This window comes from Etheostoma cragini, chromosome 1, assembly GCF_013103735.1.
Source record: "Etheostoma cragini isolate CJK2018 chromosome 1, CSU_Ecrag_1.0, whole genome shotgun sequence".
Lineage (NCBI taxonomy): Eukaryota > Metazoa > Chordata > Actinopteri > Perciformes > Percidae > Etheostoma > Etheostoma cragini.
In genome coordinates this window covers 28,432,700-28,454,352 of record NC_048407.1, presented here as the reverse complement: position 1 = coordinate 28,454,352, position 21,653 = coordinate 28,432,700, and the positions used below count along the sequence as shown (strand labels likewise).

The 21,653-nt window shown below is 38.2% G+C and overlaps 1 long non-coding RNA gene across 1 annotated transcript; it reads left to right on the top strand.

Annotated features, from left to right (window-relative positions):
* Positions 1 to 764: 764 nt before the first annotated feature.
* On the top strand, positions 765 to 21,408 carry LOC117949119. Its single transcript, XR_004657626.1, has 3 exons — positions 765 to 779; positions 13,948 to 13,950; positions 21,339 to 21,408. It is a non-coding gene; the product is annotated as an uncharacterized LOC117949119 (long non-coding RNA).
* Positions 21,409 to 21,653: the final 245 nt, after the last annotated feature.

Below are 21,653 nucleotides of genomic sequence, written 5' to 3'. Positions count from 1 at the left end.
TGAGGGTGGGAATTATGAGTAGATACCAACAGGTGTAAAGTAAGATCCCAATTATGAACACATCACCAGAAGGCAAATGACTTCTTCCTCTTCTACAACTGCATATCCGAAACCTTAAACAAGAGTGGTGTCTCTGTAAGCATTTACAGTGAAATAAGGGGAGGAAATTGGCTGAGACACACGGCAAAAATGTATGTACGTCTGGCACCCAGCTGCAGGACGAAGCTCCTGAAACATACTGTGTGCCGTGCTGTATACCACACTATATACCAAGAACGTCTGGCTAATTTAACACTGTTTTAAACCACACACCTGTGCCTCTCATCTCCAAAGAGTACAGTACGTAGAGTGAACAAAACATCAGAGACTGAACTTCATAAGAGCATCATAAGAGAAAGTGGTCCACCTCAACATGAGTGAAAATACACAGAAGCTGTTCCCAAACAACAACATGTGGGGCCCATAAACCCCACATCCTCTTTAGAGTAATTATATCGCTACAGCCACATGAGTTATCAATGACGCAACACGTAGTGACAACATCTTCAAAATATGTCAGCCGCACCAAACAGGAGCTGCCGATTTAGAGGACTCCAATTTCCATTACAGGGTTAGTGAAAGCTGAAATTACAACTGAGGAGTATGAATGACGTGATCGATGTGAATGATGTTATCATTCTCCCTGCCAAAATACAGCAATAGACATGCACTCCCACCATCCATAAATGGCACTACACCTTGATGTCTGTGTCCTTTCCCCCCTTTGGCAAAGTAACTACGTACTATGTACTGTATGTGCATGTCAGCAGGACAGACGACAAACATTTCTAATTACACGAAATACCAAAACATCAACTTTCTATTATATGATTCAACAAGGATATAGCCTCATTACCAGGGAAATAAGTAAGTGTCTTTCATTTTGAACGAAGTTTGCACACCGTTAACACTGCAGGAAACGCTGGAATGCTGTGAACACATTGGCTGCTATTGACTACCCAGCTTGCTTTCCTCTCAGCTCTGCAGAACGGAGGGAAACCAGCCAGTGATGAACGATGGCAGCACAGTCAATGAAAAATCAACTGGGAAGCACAAAGCTCTTAATGCTCAGCCATATTGGCTGCTGACGGGAGCAAATAACATCAGCATAGCACTTACAGAGACCAATCATACATTTCCACCAGCAACGACATAGGTTTTGGATCGCAGTAAATTCTTTCCCCTGATTAAACAGTAAATTCTGCATGCCTATCAGGGTCCCATTAGGTGGGGGGCGGCTTTCAAAAACATCATCAATCAAGCAAGAGATATGGAGCGAAATATCAGTCATCGATTGTTACTGCTTATGACAGTTTACACAGCTTTATATCTGCAGGTAGTGCTCGCTGATCTATCAATTACCAGCAGCCCCTACCGCATGCTAATTGTGCATTTTCCCCTCTAATGCATTTGCACTGTTATCTTATAGGCTAATGAAACCAAACAAATCAATAAATATAAATTATACATGCAAAGATGTACTGCTGTGAACATAAAGCCTCTAATTAATTGCACTTGATTAATTTATATACTTTAATTATCTTTCCTAGCTGCAGATGGCATAAATATCTGGACAATCTGCTTATTGCTATGTCAGTCATAAAACGGCAGACGCAGTGAAACTATTAGGTGAGGCTAGCTTTGTCAATGGAAAACACAGAGTTGCTGACATAAAAAAGCCTTGCCTCTGAATAATTTAAAGAGAGCAATTTGCCAGACAATGCAACGCCCGGGACTGTTGTAAATTCTTTGCTGGTTTGTTATGGTTAGTAGTATGTCCATTTTGCATGAGCAGAGCAAAACTCACCACTACATGTTTCCATGCTTTATGTCTTTTGCCTTTAATGGTTGGGCTGACACACTTAAGCAATTTCTCCTTACAAATTTCAGTAAAGCATTTATGGTTAAGTGAAACAGAACATCACATCGTGGAAGAAATATCTGCTGAAACTCATATTTACTGTGCAACGTGTCTACAGAACTTCCACTCAGTGATTATAGTATTTCATTTCATTTCAGTCACATTATTGAAAACATTTATGACATTTTTAATTCTACCAATACTTCCTTCCCCAACCAGTGTGCGTGTGTGTGTGCACTATAAGTTGCGGGTGGTTCAGTTTAAACTCTTGAAGTAAAATGGTAAACAGCGCTTAAGCATTGCTAGCATTCTTCATTTAAACCAATTGCTACACATAGCCACCAGCTACCAAGCATAATGAGGTTCAAACCAGTTTAAGGGATAATGTCACTTTACAAAAATTACTAAATGTCACGTCAATATCATGAAACAATCTTAATTTAGCCACATTAAAAAGCAGTGATTAGATATTGAAACAAGTACAAAGTTAAGTGTGGAGTTGGCCAAATAACTTGCCTTTCAAGGGTGCACAAGGGGAGAGTTAGCAAAGCTTCTAGGGGTTTACATCTTGATGCTGCTAATGAGGGTGTTTTTAGTATAATTACCCCAACAGGGTGCTTGGCAGTATAATTACCAGAAAGACATTACAGAGGAACATTAGTGTGTCCAGGTACAGTAAATATGTCGAGATACAAGGTGACGAGGTCCGCTCTTTTTCTGAAGCTGGAGCTTTCCTTAACAAGCTGTTTTTTTTCCCACATGTGCCAGACTCCTCCTGGGAAAAGAAGTTACAATTTAGCCTATTCTTGATATGATAACAGGTTCCCTGATAATGCTTTACATCTTAAAGATTTAAAATGTGAAACTCCAAAATAGCTGCGTGTGAACATTTTGAACTTTGCGTTGTGGTGTGTGGAGTCAAATGGGAGTCCAAACAATCAAGATTTTATAGCGGAGACTCAAACTGCAACAAATCAGCTGCTCACAGTTGAATGTACTTTATGAAGTAAGTGAATACCTGGCAGGGATGTCTAGCACTTTTGTGTAGGCGACTCCAGACATATAGTTAGACCACATAAATGCCACAATGCCTGTAAAAACACCTGAACGTTTTGGCCCCAACTTCAAACATTCCCTTTGCACTCTATTTACCCTTTTCATGTGGGCAAGATTCTTTTTAAAATACATAATCTCATCATCCCATCATAGCTGAATGTGTAGCGTCTATAAACAAGTATGGAGGTCTTACATGTACACTACTTGCAGATGTGTGGATGCAGGTCAATCATTGAACCCAGTTGAGGTTATAGTGTTTTATTGTTGTTTATACACAGTTGTGTGGGAAAAAAAACAAATAGCTAAGAAACTACAACTGACACAGGATGTCTCGCATGAAACCCATAGTGTTATTCACAGACAAACCCCATTGGTGTTTATTATGAATATCATTTAATTAGAGTTTGAGATACCGAAAGCTGATGTGTCAATGTACAGTATATCTACTTACTCCACATTTGTCTGTTTACATCATATATTGTACTATAATTGGTTTGCTGTACAATTTTGAAAATGGTCAATGCTCACTCATATGAAATCCCTCTACTTCTGTTGTAATTAAACTGATTGATTCAAATATAAGTCTCGTTTGACCACACATCCACAACCTCAAGAGGAAATACATCACAACCATATAAACTGAATTTCGGAAAAGAAGCACAATTTCTCAGACAGTGTGTCTTCACTTTATCTTCCCTCCCCTCAGAGCCGAGACTTTTAATCATCCCGATATGATTTAGTCACTTTTAAACAATAATGATCATCGAAGGAGCGTCATTTGGGAGGAGGTGATCAATCAGAAGCTCATTCAGCTTTAATTCATGTAGATGCACACCTAATACTCATTACAAAGATGCAATTTCCAGCCAGTCAACGTAGATTAATGGGGAACCATCTCTCCTAGTGTTTCTCCGCGCAGTGCCATGCCTCCAGCAGGATGGATGACTTTCATACAGACAGAACAGGTCCACAGGCTCATTTATTTAATAGTCATGCTTATGACAAACTGGTTAACTGAAAACATACTCATCAGAGATTAATCAAAATGACACAGAGCAGAGTTTCTTTGGTCATTTTATTGTTTAGATTTGACATATTAACAGGATTTGAGTCACAAATGTTTCCATCCAAAAGGTTTTCAGAAAAACACTGTTCATTGTCCGTTTCCCTATATGATACATAACCTGAATTATGTCATCTCAGAAATCTGTATATCCATTTTAAACATTTCACTTAAGATGATTTGATTTCTTTTTAAAATCATATTTATCTTTTGTCCTCCAACCACGTCAGAAAGTTGTGGATATAGGCTTTAACATAACAAGTAAATAGTAAAAAAAGTAAATTGAAGTTCTGAATATTGAAAGTACAGGGAGTTTAAAAATCTTATTTTGTAAAACATGTACTTTACAGTTATCTTAATAATAGAATCACTGGGTTCAAATAGTTTTGTGAAATCACTCAAGTAAAAATTGTCTTCTTTTATATTGTAACTTTGAAAGTATAAGATTGAGGATGTAAATCAAGAACTTGGCTTTGACAACTTGAGGTATGACATTAGGTAAGTGTGTGTGTGTGTGTGTGTGTGTGTGTGTGTGTGTGTGTGTGTGTGTGTGTGTGTGTGTGTGTGTGTGTGTGTGTGAAAAGAAACTGTTAGCTGTGTCCCCCTCCTTGCCAAACTGCCAAATGCAAATAGTTACACTTCGGCTTAGTTAAAGGTTCATTTTTACATTAAGCACAAATTTCCAAAAATAAACAAACATCATTCCCACTTTTCTCTTAAAAAGTAAAAGTTTCGGTTTGCTCGTCACAACATGAAAACATTTATTTTGAAAAATATTCCCGACAGATTCAGCAATGTGTCATTTCAGAAACAATACATTTACATTAATTAAACCATTTTCATCAAAATAGTTATATTAAATCCCAAGTTGATCACGTTGTTCTTGTGAACTGTTAGACTATGTGCTATACACAAGAGTCACCTATGAATTTTCCTGATTTATTTTTCTATTTAAACCTACTGTATGCTTACTTAAAGCTATACAAATAATTTCTATTTACAACAAGACTCTCCTACGCCCAAATAAATAGATTTAAATGAGCATTGGGATTAATTCAAATACAATTTTTTTAATGAAAATGTTAATGAATTTAATGAATAAAGAGGACTACACTATTGAATTAGTTAACTAGGCTAAAACTTGCAGAACAATATCCATGATTATTTCACTTTCAGAATTATTATAAAATAGGATATATATATATATATCCTATTTTATATTAATAACGGAAAAGGAGAAAGAAAGGTGAACTAAAAAACTCTGATATCTACAAGCCCTGGAAATCTATGAATTACGCAGTTTTGACTTCCCTCACATCAGCTGGAGCTGTTGGCAAGGCGGGGGGGAGGGGGGGGGGGGGGGGGGGGCTGTCCTGAGGAGTTCCAGGTGGCTGGAGTTGAGTTTGCTGCCCGGGGATATATCACTGGCTGTGGGTTGGAGCATCATCCCTGCCCGCCCCAACCCCCTTCACTATATCCTCCTTCTCCCTCAGCAGGCCCAGCCACCCATCCTGCATTAAATGGGTTTGGTGCTGGAATCCCCCTCTCCCGGCACACGCTCACGTCCAACCACCAGCCGTAAAGACAAGCATGTTTTAGCAACAATTATGATAATTGCTGCAGAGCACTCAGCTAAGGGAATAAGCAAATCTGATTAAGGGCCCTTCTGCATGATCAAATATTAATCTGATGTGTCTTCACTCTGACCTGGCTTGGAACATAAGAAGCTCTTATGGTCTTATGCATTAACAGATTTGCACAGGCTCAACTCATAGCAACTAATAATATTGGACATGCAAGTCTGAGCGCTGACGAAATCTCCCGGGAACAGCATCCACTTAAAATAAAGCTAAATAAAAATAGCAAGGATATTAATCGGCGTAAACTTTATGACGACTTGATTATTGCTAATTAGAAATGACAAATACAATGACAGTAAACACCTATTAGTAGAACATGCTCAGAACCACCTGTTGAACTGGACTTACTTCAACAACAGATGAGACCGATAGACACAGACAGACGGACAGACTTTCACCTTTTTATTATGAATTACTTAATATGATAAATAAAAGAAGCAATGAGTGTATGACTTTTTTTCCATAAATTATCCAAATTAATGAAAATGTAATTTAATGCAAATTATTTTACACATACCACAAAAAGGTTTTAATGTTTATCGCGGCAGTTTTTAAGATTTATAATACAGTCAGGGTTAATTGTGGCAAATTCATTTTGTAAAATGAGATCATGGTTGCAAAGGGAAATAAATAATTCTTCAGTGAAGTCAGTTCGTCATTGGAGCAAGTTCCAAGAGTTGCTTCTCAAAAACGGTGGCTGGAAAAATGCTGGTTGTACTTAATCAGTTACTTAATCACAGAACGTCTTCAGACAAATAGATGAAGATGATCAGATGGTGTTAGCAAAACCTTTAAACACTGGACAAAAAAAACTGAACAAACTGCACAAAAATCAAACACATAAAATGTATTCGCAAATCGATTTAATAAAATTAAGAAAGTTAAAACATCAATGAACATCAATGGTTTAGCACCATGTAGTTCAGTGGGCTCGCCCTATTTCACTTCCCGGCCTATAGTGAAGAGTAGTGAAGAGTAGAGTGCAAGCAATAAACAAGATGGCCATGAACCAGACAGACACGGGTAGTTTAAAGGAGATTAGAATGATATTAAATCAACACAAATACCCAGTATTTAACAACACAAAACAGCTTGTAAGAATCATTGGATTATGAATCTGGATTACATCGCTACACCGTCGTTGCTGAGAGACTGTGCCTATGGGGAGGAGGGGGGGCTCCAGATGACCTGATCTACTTACAAAGCATATTTAACTCACTATGATTTATAATAAGATAAGGCTTATTCTAAGGTCAAATCTTAATTCAAAACATATTGTTTACCCTGTTGGGCATTACTGCAACAGATGTCCCTACCACCCACTGCTCCTCCCCAAATAAATACATTTAGAGTATGAAAAAAAAGCAACTGCGAGAGTGCAGCATGTGTAATAGACACGGAATGTTTAAGTGTATAATGCAAACCACAGGACACACCAAATAACATTAATCCATACAGTGCAATGCAAGTACACAGGACCAGGGGTGAGCAACTTTCAGAACACAAAGTAAGGGCTGGAAAATAGAAACACTAAACGTAATAATATAAACTCACTTAAGTGAATTTCTAATTAGATACTAATTAGATTTCCAATTATGTAAACAATTTTTATGACTAAGAATTTAACAGCTATCGTGTTGTTAATTTAAAATTTAGGCATGCACTCATACCGGCTAGGGATTCTAGGAATTCAACATACGCTCAGAGTTGAGATCTTCACATTAACATTTTTTTTTTAAAGCATTATATGTTTTTCAAACATTTAAATATTTGACTGACAAAATGAAAATTCATTTCTTTCTTGGTATTGAATCTCTAAAGTGATAGAGTAATCCACTGACGCCATGCATTTGGTTTAGAGCATAGTTCTGTGAAACAAGTCTAAGACTGTTTGTGAGAAAGATCCTTCTTGACTAATATGAGATTAACCCAGATGCTTTGCACAGGAATAAAAACACTGCTAGCTTGATGGTAAATGCATAGAAATACCACCAACAACAACAGTGCCGGGCTATCTACTGTTAGAATAAAATTGATGGCATACAGTTTCGAACTATTTAAGAGCAGGCAGCTGTGACAACTGTTTAAAGCCAATGTAAACGTAATATAAAAAACTCAACATGCATACATGTCTTTTTTTGTAGGGGAAACCAGAGTGATCTGAGGAAACTCTGACAAACATGAGGAGATGATACAAACTCTGCACATAGAGTTTTAAACCTTGGAGAATGCTACTGATGAGTAGGATTGTAATACTGCTGGGACATGGAAAAGCATTCATGTACAGTGTAGTGAAAAAATTAAATAAACGTAAAAGCGTGTGCACAGACCCATTTAAAAAAATAAAAACACTGTAGCTATTTGTGGTGACACATTACTCCTAAAGGAATAGACTTTCTTAAAATTCAAGGATTGGAATCCAAAAGAAACAATCAGAACACTGTTTTGCCCTATCTACTTATTAAGGTTGGAGCAATATGTACTGTTAATGATGAGGTGAGCCATTGAATTCTGTCCTCTGCTGTGGCAGCAAGAAATAGTCCCAGTAGTGACTGGCAAAGTATTATCTGCTTAAGTACCACAACGATGACCAATAGACAGACAGAGCAACTAGTGCAGCAGGACTAACCTATTCGTAAAACAGTAACTATAACAATTATTACTACTATAGTAACTATTGCAAGTTATGCATTTAACTTAGAATGACACCACTGGTCACACAACAATGTGTAGAACCAACTTCATATTGAATATTTACACTGTGGTTGGAGACAATTCTGATGAGCTTCCAATTCAAATTTTATATTGGGAAACCTCTGTTTCAACAGTTTAATCATCATCCTACATAAGTGCTTATAAGATCCCAGGCCGTTGTTTGACTGCGAGTAACTATAGAAACAGAACTGATGCTGTACACTAGGTTAATGGTTAAGCTTGCTTACAATTTAACAAAACACAGTTCAGCAAAACTAGCCAAAACCAGAGAAAACAGATAACAATAGTCAGTGGATTTTGTTGTGTGTGTGTTAATTAACTGTGGTTTAAGTTTGATAGAGTAATGTACTCAGGTAAAACAAAACTTGGAGGGACTACCACATTCCTGTTATGCTATTTGCCTCGTTTGCTTACATATACGCTTTTAGAAATGTCACATAATGCTGTATAAATAGAAATTAAGGTAATTAAAAAAAAATTCTCTCTGTTTTTGAGAATGGAATACTTGTAAATCTAACAAAGTGACACAAAACTAGAGGAGTGAGCTCATGTTTGGCCAGAGAAAAAGAGTTTGTCATTCTTCTCCTCTGAGGAGAGCAGGCCCTACTACTGTCAGCCTGCGGTCATTCCACAGTCCAATCTAAACACTGAAATGGAAGAGCAGATTGAGTATTTTCAGGGCATGCTGCATTGCACCCTGACGCCACAGTCTGACAAGTGTAAGAGTGACCACAGCTCATCTGCCTGCATGGGAGAAGGTCAGCAATCCTTCCTGGATGCTCTAGGTAGAGAAACGGCCTCGAGGAGGAGTATACTCTCTGAACCACGTGTGACCATATGGGAACACTAGACTGCTTCTCTGCTATCTACGCATGTCTCTTGTTCTGTCTTCTTACACAATTGGATTATAGCAGTACCCCTCTAATTCTGGAATTGGATATATGACTTAATCTAGATGGAAACCTCATGACATGTTGCTTGTGACCTTCTGTTGAAACACTCATTAACTCTTTGTGAGCATATTAATGCTTTTGGATCTGTAGTAGGATGACAATCTACCAAGCTTTATGAAGTTTTATCTCAAGTTATAAATTATAATTATAAATGATTATTATTTTTTGTTATTTGTACAAATTGTAAATCAAGTGTCATAGTTATTTTGCTAGTTATTTACAATTTGTTTAGTTGTTTTACTATATTTTTTAGAAGAAAACAGCATGGTGATAAAAACCTTTGTTAGATTTTGAAAGACAAAACAGGATTTACCGTAATTAGTTCCTCAAATGTTCTCGTCTTTGGGCGACCTAAAGGTCTTATAAACCAAGAGAGCAATAGGATTAGATTAAGATTTAAATTTCCAAGTTTCAAGTTTTAAAAAGGCATAGATTACTGAGGTGATCACAGTGTGTCATGTATTTCTTTTTGTAGTGGTAAATAGTGAATGAGAAATAATGCAAAACTTTTTTGCATGGCTATATGTTTATTCCATAAATATCCTTGAATTTTGGTTATCTCTATCTCTAGTTAATTTTAGGAATTCATATTACATTCATTTACATACAACTTTACATACATTATCTTGGTGCACTCATTGTTGCCATGTTTGTTTCTATCATACTCATGAAACTTTGAAAAATAACTTTGAAAAGGGAAACAGCACTAAGAGTGAAATAATATCTAAAATTGTATCAATTTATTTCCAACCACTTTGTTATCAATACCCCAGTTATTAAATTCTAATTCTAGAATTAACTGAGATGTGCTGCTACAAGTGGCTCAGGTTTATTGTGGAGCCTGGGCAGGTGCACACAGCCCACTGTGGGGTATCAGGTATCCCCTTGGCCTAGGCCTCTCCCATTTGTCATGGTGAATGAGTGGTCTGCCTGACTGCACTTTCTCATTCCATTTCCTCCCAGGCTGCACTGAGGCCCTACCACCCACTGTACGCTGTCATTTCTTTAACCCCTTTTTCCATTCACATTAAGTGTGGGCAATAATGTTCTCTCACATTCCTCCTTTCAATAGCTTACACGCTACGATCCCCCCACCACCCCCACCCTGTCCTGGTCTGCCTACACCTTCCCTAATGGTGTGAAAAGCAAATGTTATCCATTTGAAGTCACAGGTGTTCTACAAAAAACAACTCAAAAAATATAATAATAAATAATAATAATAATAATAATAATAATAATAATAATATATTTAAAAAGGAGAGGAATAATGTGAATATACATTTTTAAATATATTTCTCTACAACATCAACATAATCTGTATTTTTCTCAATTAGAAATAACATGGCAGATGTTCATAAGCTTAATTATTAACCATTTTACAAGAAATCCAGTGTGCTCTCTCCTCACCCTCTCTTCTCAGTCCGCTTATTTAGAAAGATGTTATTGCTGCTCTTACTTACGTCCATAATGCCTGCCACCATCCATGCTAGCTGTGATATTTGGCTCAGCCATCTTACCCACCATGTTCCACAACAGTAAAAGACTGAGCCCACCGGCACCCTCGCTGCAACTGTAAGAGGCAACTGGAATGGAAAACATTGTCTGTTCCTACTCAGCGAGGGGAAAAAAAGAGCCAGAGCTGCACAAGTAAGGGTAATTGCAGAACACCCCAAGCTCATCCTATAAAGAAATGCTGCTTCTTTCCTTTTTTTTCCCAAACAAAAGAAATAAATCAGGAAATCTCCACTTATTTCAACAAACATTTGCCTCAACTCAGGAACTAAGCTGGACCTTTTTTTTTTCTTTTAAAAGTGTGTGGTGCATGTCTGTGGGAGACCTGGAGAGCATATGTTGTCTAGCTCCACTAGATGCAGTGTAAAGAGACTGCAGCACCATCTGCTGGCAGAAAGACTGTCTAAGTAGAAAAAACAATGACAAGGTAGTAGGGAGGAAACATTTGAGAAGTTGGCCCCAATAACCATGGTACAGTTTGGGGCTTTGGACAACACCTACATCACTGAATAAGACCCAGACAGTGGGAACAAGTGATGTATGTTGGCATCATAATTTAACTTTAAATCACTAACTTTAAGAGGTAAAAGTTCGTGGAGGCCTCTTCCTCACATCACATTCATAAATTTGACCAGAAGACACATAAACAACCTTTCATTCCTGCCCTCATTTCCTTCAGTGGATCCCAACTAATAACGAGTTAATCAGCCTGATTGCACATTCATCACTGTGATCTGTTTCTTTTTTTCAGCGGACGATGGGAAGCATGTTTTGCTTGGGAAATGAAATATTTAGTGACCTGTTGCTTTTGCCCTTACACTGGAGACAGAGGCCCTACAGCTGAGTAAACAGCCAGGCTGCATAGTGGACAGGTAACTAGCCCAATCACCTCAGCACTGACTAATTAAACAATGTAACACTGCATACAGGGTTAATAGTTAAAACATGGCTTTTTACTTTTTCTTAATCAAAACCATAAAGGCGTGTGTAAATCCAGCAATGATTTTCAACTCTTTTTGATTGATGAAGATGAAATCACATTTTAACTGCAGAATTGGACTAAACGTGACATTATTGTTAACATGTTGTGCATGTGTGTAAGCCAAAAAATGTGTAATTGTGGCAAAACCGAGTTGCAGTAGTTGTATGACTCATCTATAGTTTAATTTAAATCCAGTCTACAACTGACGAGAAGATTGCAAAATGTGAAATGTAGAGTAAGCACCACTATTAGAGGTATTAAACAGAGCCCATAACAAGATCAGAACATTGTTTCTTTGATAAAAGCACAGACAACTTTTGGGCATTTGAGCTGATCTGAGCTATGATTTAAATTTAAGCCTGAGCCATAATCTTACATCTTCCTTAGCAATGGACTTTGTGAGGTAATGCACAACTTTGGTTTTGATAAGTCAGCAATTTGTGTGTCATACTCCAGATGTGATCGACGAATGGAGACGTACTCTATACTAGACAGTCCCTCCGGGATCTCGCAATGCCACGATCGCAACACTCACCAAATCATCATGAATTGGGGGCAACTCGCAATTTTGACCAATCACTGCAAATTTTCTGCAAATTTGACCAATAACCGGACTTTCCCGCGACTACAACCAATCCCTGCAGTTCTAAATGGTAGACTTTGCATCAGTATGTGACTCTGAGAGTCAATGACCAAGCAGGACTTGCCAGCCGACTAATTCATTGCCTTGTTTCTGATGTAAAGACGGGACGTGTGTGACTCGAACATCCAACATTTACCAAAAAAAACGCAGCCCGTGCAAAACATCAACGACCGTCCTGCCAACCTGTATACATTTTAACATCAATGTACGCTTTAACGTTTTTTCACTCTAAAGTCGCTGAAAGCGGGTGCTCTTTCATCCTGTCGATTCTCTGCAGCGGGCGGGGCTGCCTAAATTTAGTGCAATGATAAGTTAAAGTCCAATAAGTACTTTTTAAAACCGTATGAATGTGACCTAGGCCAGGACGGGAAATAAACAATCAACAAGCCACGGAAACTTGCATTGTAATTTCATTCAATAAATTTAAATGTTTTGTCTTAAATCCACCAGCCATTTGCTTATTATCATTATGTTCATATTATATTATTATTCATTTTCACATTACCAACATTTTCAGCATCCTGAGCTTTTCTGTTAGGATTACTGGGAAAACTCAGTCCAAAGTAGTTTGATTCTCCCCGAAACAAGTTTTCTTTTATTTTAAGTATAAGCAAAAAAAAGTCATAACTTTTTTTTTTGCAATTTTCACTGTCTCAAAAATCAAGTACAAAAATCTTGGAGGGACTGAGAAGTTTGCTCAATCCAACAAAACTGAGAGACATCCAGGATGATGAAGAGATTTTACTGAAGTACTCCTCAGTAAACCCACATCACAAATACACCACAGCACACACTTCAAGGAGAATTAAGATCTTTTCTCTGGGTCTATTCAGCTAACTTCAAAGACTGATATGAAAACCAACAAGACCTGAGGGATCAGGAGATGTTTGGAAAATAAAGTAAATCAATATCTTTGAGAGGAAAGTTGGGGAATTATATAAGTTTATTATTCAAAGTTAGCAAGATGTCTAAATGTACCTTTTTCTTGCAGTAACATCCAACAAGTAACTTCACGATCAGAGATTTGTAAAGATATGTTGCTCAAGCAACGTTTGTATTACTGACTCATTGCAAAGACGTAAGTTATGAGGCTTTAAACAGACAAATGCATAAGACGCACTGATTCATGGTAATACTGAGGTGGCTGAATCCTAACATGCAGTGCATCTGCAGTGTTTTAAGATCAGAGATGGGAAGTAACAAAGTACAAATACTACTTTACTATTTATTTTTTTGGCAACTTTTTACTTTTACTCCTTACATTTTAACACGAATATCGGTACTTTGTACTCCTTACATTTTAGAAAATGGGCTCATTACATTAGTTGTGTACAAAAGCTTGTCTATCAGGTGTGATTGTGAGTGCAGGGCAGAGAATGGCAAGGACTAGCGCCGCACACCGCAAGCGGGCGCACACGGCACACAGAGACAAAAGTGAAAGAAAAGAAAAAGAGACTAGCTGTCCAGAGGATAATCAGCTGAGATTGTGTGTGTGCGCATCTATGAGAACTGTAAGTTGTATAACTTATGGTGTCAGTTCATTTAAGCCTGTTGTTGTATTGATCTGTAGTTATTGCAAATTTAAAAGTTAGCGTTTGTGTTCTTCACCTGGTAGCAGGTTACACCTGTTACCTAAGTTACAGCTGTTACCTAGGTTACACTTGGCTGTTGATTCGATATAATGGCGATTGTTGAACATCCTTGCTCATTAAGATAATTTATTAAATAGTGGGTTTATGGTAATTATTTGCTAGCATATATGATTCCTATGCATTGTGTATGGTAGCCTTTACAATATTATTTATTTCTTTTATTACCACACAAACAGCCATAGCAGAGCTACGCCAACCCATGTTTATACTGATGCTTGATTGCAATAAAGCTTTAAAAGAGAGAAGTTGTCTCCGTCTGTGTTTTAACAGACACACCTGGGGCCAACTTGGAAACCAGAATCAGCTTTAAATACAGTCCTTTTCTAGTCCTCACTAAGTTTCAAATAATTTCACTGGAGTTAGTGATTATTTTTCCGTCATCAATACCAAATTGAATCTAATTAGATGGGAATACACACAAAATCACAACTGAATTCATGTCTTACTACTCGGTCAGAATCTTATTAACCTGGAGTCCCAGTCTCTGTCACAATAAATAAGCTATATGTTTTAGGCCTATTGGCAGACAGCCATTTAAAATGTAGGCAATGGTATATAAAGAGCTTTTTTATCATGTCTACTGAAGTTTCTCAGCATGTACTCTAGTCACATCTGTCTGGTCCAGGTAGCTTTTACTTTTATACTTTATGTAAATTTCCAAGCCTCTACTTTGTTACTTTTACTTGATTAAAGACGTTAAATCAGTACTTCTAATTTTACCAGAGTATTTTTTAACACAATCATCTGTATTTCTACTTGAGTACGGTAAGTGTGTACTTTTGCATCTCTGTTTAAGATACAAAGCTCCAATCTATCATGTCTTACACTCTGTACATGAAACAACGCAAACATTTTTAGGATTATAGAAAAATAAATTAGATCTGCTGTGTATGTTGAAAAAGAATACACACTTTTCAACAGACCATATGTTCAGAGTCTCTGTTTTGTGAAAAATAACTAATTATTAAATAATTTTTTAATTTAATAATAATCATTTATGTACGTGAGAAGGTGCAAGATACACCTGAGGACAGAGGGCCCATGTCTATCATATAGGTGTTAAACGTGGCATACTAAATCTAATATTGTTCATAGAGTAGCTGTAACCAGCACTTTTTCCAGGTGCTTTGATTCGTACTTACAAAAGCAGCAAAATACACTAAAAGTAATATTCATTATGATTACATCTTGAGCTTCCATGTAGAATTTGAGGAATGAAGAAGATGGATTGATTGAGCCTGATCAAGGTGTATTGAATTCTAACCTCTCAGCCATCCTCAAATGACCAGTCAGCACTAATGCATCCATATTGTGTCTATAAGTGTGAATTGATTTAGATTGCTGCAAAGCATCCCCAAGACATTGAAAGAGCACCATTGGAACCCAATACCAATTATATATGTTTGTTTCTGGGGAAATGGCCACTCAGTACATTGGATCAATGTAGACATCAAAAGGTCAGAGCAATACATTTCTGCTGAAAAGTTAGTGCGCCATCCAGCAGCTCATCTGCCAGCCACTAACCTTCTCCTGAGTAGAAGTAAGATGCAATAAAGATGGACAGAAAGATTTACAAAGCCAATGGTTTCTAACATGCACTACGTACGTTTCCCAGTTTCAAAATGAGAGCATCTCCAGCAATAAATATTCTAAAGGCTACTCAACACCCATACTGTAAATATAGTGATAGTACAGTATATAAACATTATATAAGTACTAGGATAAAATGAGGCCATGTCTGAGCCTGGCTTGAATGGGGGGCTTTGATAAATGCGATAAGCATGGGCAGCCTCAGTAGTCTAACACACACCTCTAAACTTAGAGTACTGTAACCCTCCCCATAGGAGCAGCGCCTATCGATGTTCATACGCAAATCTAATTAAAGACCATATTAATTACAATACCTGTGCTGAAACTAACACCTGGCAAGCCTGCAGAGAGGATATCCTTATCCAAGCATGCCTTATAGATTGTTGCTTTATTCCCTTTTATTGCTCATGCCTCTGAGGACCTTTTGAATCCATATTAATTTCCTCTCTGGCAGTTATGTGGGCAGGGTATGAACTCTGCTATTTCACTTTTAATCTGTCAGTAATTTAGTAATGTGTAAACTAATTATGCGGTAATATTAATGTAATTGGTTCAGGGACCGGTTAAAAAAGAAAAGAAAAAAAAAATCGATGTGTTTGCAGAGAATGCCGTAAATTGCATTGGGTTATTATAATCGTGTGTCAAGTGCTGATTATGTTATGAAACTAAAAAGTAGATGTCAGCCACAGGTCAATACAGCTCAGCTCCATAAAAAGCTATGCCTCTCCATTCATTAATGTGAAAGGAGTCAGTGAGCAGCGTCTCTGCTTCTCCCTTACTCTCTCCACTTGGCCACCAACGTCCTGTATTCATTATAAACAGAGCCTCAAGGTATACAACATATCATTTATTTACAATCAAAAAGTTTCTTTACATGGAACGAAACAAAACAGGAATACATGCTGTTTTATTAAATGCCAAATTATCCCTTAAATATTGTATGTATGACACTGAAAAATAAAATGAGAACTTAAATTCTGTTTGCATGATTATGAATTGTATTTGATATTCTCAATACAAAACACCTACTAGACCAAAAGGGTATAAGAAAAAAAAGAGTGGGTGGTATTAGAGTTAAAAAGATTATACAATAATACAGTACATGATTCACTGCAAACTTGAAAATGTGACGAGCAAAAAATAAATATTACAGTGCGTCTGGGTGAGAAAGCAGAGACTGATTGCCAAATAATTTTGTGTTGTGTGTTTCCACAGTGAACTCACAAAGTGTGTACAAATAAGGGACTAAGAATTACTTTTCGGGCAGCCAAATTCCCTGGTTCATAACGTCCCAGATGAAACAAGTTGCCCATAATTTAAAAAAAGCTAAGATAATTAGGAAATCACTTCATATAAACAGAAAAAAATCACAACATTTAAAAGTTTACACAAACTGAAATAGATGAGCATGCACTTAAACATGATACTTCGTTGTTTGATGAGCCTGGCACAGATTACTGTGGGACTGGACGATGTTTTAATGCAGCAGTGAGTGAGCTGACTCGCCACTTCTGGTAGCAATTACAGCTGCCAAGGGTTATGATTGATAGCCTTTGTTTACAGTGTTTAAAAGGGGAGACAGATTTCAAAACATCATTTTGGTGTATACATAAATAATTGAGTTAAACCTGAATGTTAATCCAGAGTAAAGGCTTCTGCAATTGCACCAAAAGGTTCAATAATCAAACAGCAATAACATTTCCCATCTTTACCATGAAATTATGTCCGTTTTATATACCCGCTCATACATCTTAACTTGACAGGTTTCAGCCAACTGTGACGATTACTGGAGGTAAATATAGTACTTATGTCAAACTACACATACTCATCAAGGGAGTGGTTTGAACTTTCCTCCTCAGAAAATGCTTAAAATGAAACATGCTGAAAACAGAACGTATGCATTTTTAATTGCCTGCAATACGTAATCTTAGGAAAGCACAATTTCCAAATTGCAGGACGATTTCAAATAGGGAGCCAAAGAAGGATAAATAAATTTACCATGACAACAAAATCTTTCACTTTGATTTAGTTTCATAAGCCAGAAATGTTACTTTGAAAAATATCTGGAGGCAACTTTTCTCTTGACCTTTCCCTTTATAAAAACAAACCAACTGTTTTTTGAAATGTCTGCCCCCTTGTCTGATAATACTCAGACATGTTTGGCTGACACCATCGTCAATGAGTCAATTGAAGCTTGTATTCCACAGAGAAGGCATTAAGACTGTGAACAAGGAGAGCATCTTTTTGTGACTCCAGCAATGGATTTTTATTGTTCTATTGCTGGCAAAGAGCCTTGAGATACCCTCTCTCTATTCCAAATATTCGGACAAAACACTATAAACGGTAATATGAACATTAACACATTAAAAAAAAAAAAATTATTAAGTATGAATATATTCTCTCTCTCTCTCACTCTCTCTCACTCACTCACTCCGGTCGTCTTCTCTGAGGAAAAAAACAATAGCTGTTTTTTTTTTAGCTAAGCTGCATCTGTGGCTTTTACTTTTTATTTTTTTTATAAACAGTATATTGTGGGGATGGTTCCCCAGTGCTTCTCTCAGGGCCTGAGTGGCTGAGCTGCGGGTTAGCCAGGACTACTGAAACATCCCTTCACTCCCAATTCACACTAAACCTCTTGCCTGTTTTACAAATTGCTTGAACCACAGAATTCCTTGTCTGGGGAAGGCTTGATCAAGCTTTGAAGTCTGCAGGTCAGTGTAAGGCTAGCATCTGAAGTCACTGCTGAGGTTGGACTGAAATGAGTTTCCCTGGTGAAGGTACAAGAATACAGTGCAACCAAAGACACAGAAACGGTACTCTTTCCATTGTCTATGGTTTACTACCTTAATCAGGGATTGAGTTGAATTTGTTTGGGGATTTTGGGGATGATAAAAGGTGCCCTGCAACACATTTCATTACTTTGTGGTAATGTCTAAAAGCTGCCATGCCTTCTACCATAATGTATACTTTATTAATCCCGCAAGGGGAAATTACAATTTAAACTCTGTTGTTATTGCGCACATTAAACACAGGCCTGAATTACACACACATGCTGAGTACCTATACATGCACTAAATGGAGAGATGTCAGAGTGAGAGGGCTGCCCATGGAAAGGCGCCCCAAACGGTTGGGGGTTCGGTGCCTTGCTCAAGAGCACCTTGGCAGTGCCCTCCCAGGTGAACTGGCACCTCTCCAGCTACCAGTCCACCACCATATATGGGGACTTGAACCAACGACACTGCTTCCCAACCCAACTCCCTACTAACTGAGCTACTTCCACCATGGACTCTATTATATTTTTTTGTGGAAAAATACCTTGGTTATCTTGTTTCAAGCCATTCTAGTGTGGTATAGAAAGCCAGCAGAAAGACTTTGGCTAACAGCTAGCTAATGAGAGCCTGGTTATCAGCATCCTTTACCCAGCGCAACTGGGCGAACTCATGAATAGTAATGAGCTCAGGCAACATGATATCAGACTGACAAGCTTTTGTTATTGGCTTGAGTTCTCCTCTTATTTATTTTCAGTGGCTAGAGCTGACAGAGGAGGTAGCAGTTCATTTTTTTACATTCACAACATAAGACAAACACATATGGACCTATATTTCAACATATGCAAGTAAAAATGGCCAGTTCTTTAACATGATGGGAGCTAAGCAAGCAGTGAGCAGCAGAATAGCCCACATGGCACAAGTTTGATCCCCAGTCCAACCGAGCCACACCAAAGTTAGTTTGCTATTATTGTTGTTTTGACTTATTTTTTTTTCCGATTTGAAAAGCAAGACCTAACACTCAACATTTCTATCTAAAACAGTTGAGCTGCATTTTACGTATAATTTATGAACAAAAGAAATTTTTACCTGACAAATACTTTTTCCCAGCTGCAGCGCACACACACACACACACACAAGGAAGTGTTTTTTCATATCTCACAATGACACATGGGCTGTAGCCGCCCAAATAACAGTCACAAGGCAAAGGTTGCCGAAGCCACTTACTCTCTCACTGGTTGCCGGGCATGAGGCGCTCAGTCCCTGGGTGAATGATTTGCTCATGGCAGAGCTGGTCAAGCAGGGAATGATTCGCAAGAGCTAAGGTCACAGGCAGATGATGAGGCTAATTAATCTTGCTTTGCACTCTACTTGCTAATTATTTGCTTCCGTAATTATGCCCATAATACACCCCCACCTCTCCTGAACTGATGTAGCCCATCTCGACCTCCCGCCTGTAGCTAAAGAAACAACCCATATATTTGTATTTAAGGTGAACATGGCAGCAAGAAATGAAATCACATTGCTTTATTTGTGACAGATGTTTCAGAAAAAGTGGCATTATCACTTCACATCACTGTGACCCAGCACCATCTTGCTTCTATAGGCTATGCTGAAGTGCTGCCAATGCGCCTCTTCACACTAAATCCAGTACAGCAGGAAGTCACACAAAAACGTGGAAGGAGGTAAAAAGTGGAGGGAGGGGAATCAGTAAGTGACTCATTAATTCTACATAATCACTCTTACAGACACTTTTCTGACACTTCCTCTGTGTGGGCTTCATACTGTTAACAAGCCCTCCTGCATGAGCCTGGCAGATACTGCAAGAGCAGCAGTTAGCTGCAGCTACAGATGGTAGTGATGGTTGAGTACTCAACATAAGTGAAGCGAGACAGAGACAGGCAGTCACAGAGTCAGGGGATAAAGAAAACTGGAGTAGCAAGAGAAGGAAGGGCTGAAGACCCCTGGGCTCAAACAGAGCTAGATTTACCCTTATGCGCTAGTCTGGAGGAGCCAGGGTCATTGATCGAGGCTGGAGAGCTATGGAAGCCGCCATTTAGGCTGGAGCAATACAACTGTGCTGGTATTGATTGATGAGGCTGGTCTTGTTAATATTATTTATGGTAGGGGGTCTACACAGCTCTCAGGCAGAGTAAGCCCCCCCATAATAAGTAGTAATTGATGGCATGGGAGGCCAAGGCTCCCTCACCCTGCCTCCCCTCTACTCATTGACCCCAGTCCTATGAAAGTCAGATAGATGGCCTAACACAGTTATGATTGATATTATCAGATTACATAACCCAGCAGCCTTGTGGGCCTACTCAAGTGGGCACATTGATTTTTGATTAGGACGCCACTCAACACATCTTGGAAGGAGCTGGTAAAATATATCCTGCAGATCAGGCTGCTTCTCAAGATTTCTGAAAGGGATGTCTTCTATTGTATCAGTGGGTCTCCAACAGTGTGTACTAATATCACTCATGGGTGATGCATATTGTGAATTTGGCAGCCTGTCTATCTGTAACAATTATATAATTGTTATTGCAAAGAGAAGCCATTTTTTACAGTAATGATGGCAGTCAAATCATGTCAGAAATTCATCAGAAGTCTGACCTCACTGTTCATCCATGGCTTCCGATTAAAGAAAGTGATTATCCTTTTGAAGGTGGTGACACTGTTGATGTTTGAGTTGGTACAGTCGAGAACGGAGGACGCATATGAATCAATGTCCAAGTGGGAGTTGTGGGTGGCCTGAGTTGTAAACACATCCAGTCAGTGTTTCCCAAATGCCGCTTTAGTGCCATGTCAGCTCTCTCTGGCCACACTTGGACTGTCCTTACAGTTGGTTTCACATGTTTGATAAGCCGGGCTTGACATTTACTTTTTGAGGTACTTGTCCTTTGGACAAGTACATTTACGTTTCACTTGTCCATGCCCATAAGTCAGTTGCCCGGCTAAAGATTTATCATTCAATTGTTTGTGTGTTTTACAAATGCAGAATTCAAACAAACCGTTGAAAGCATCCAAAAACGATCAACAAAACAATTCAGTTGAAACAAATGTGTCCCAAATGTGTGTATTCGGCTTGTTTTCTGTCAATGATGTGGCGACGGGGTAATGTTAGGGCAGAGTTAGCAAGCTAATCCGGCTGGCTGGCTTGCTGGTTGAGCCATGCTTTT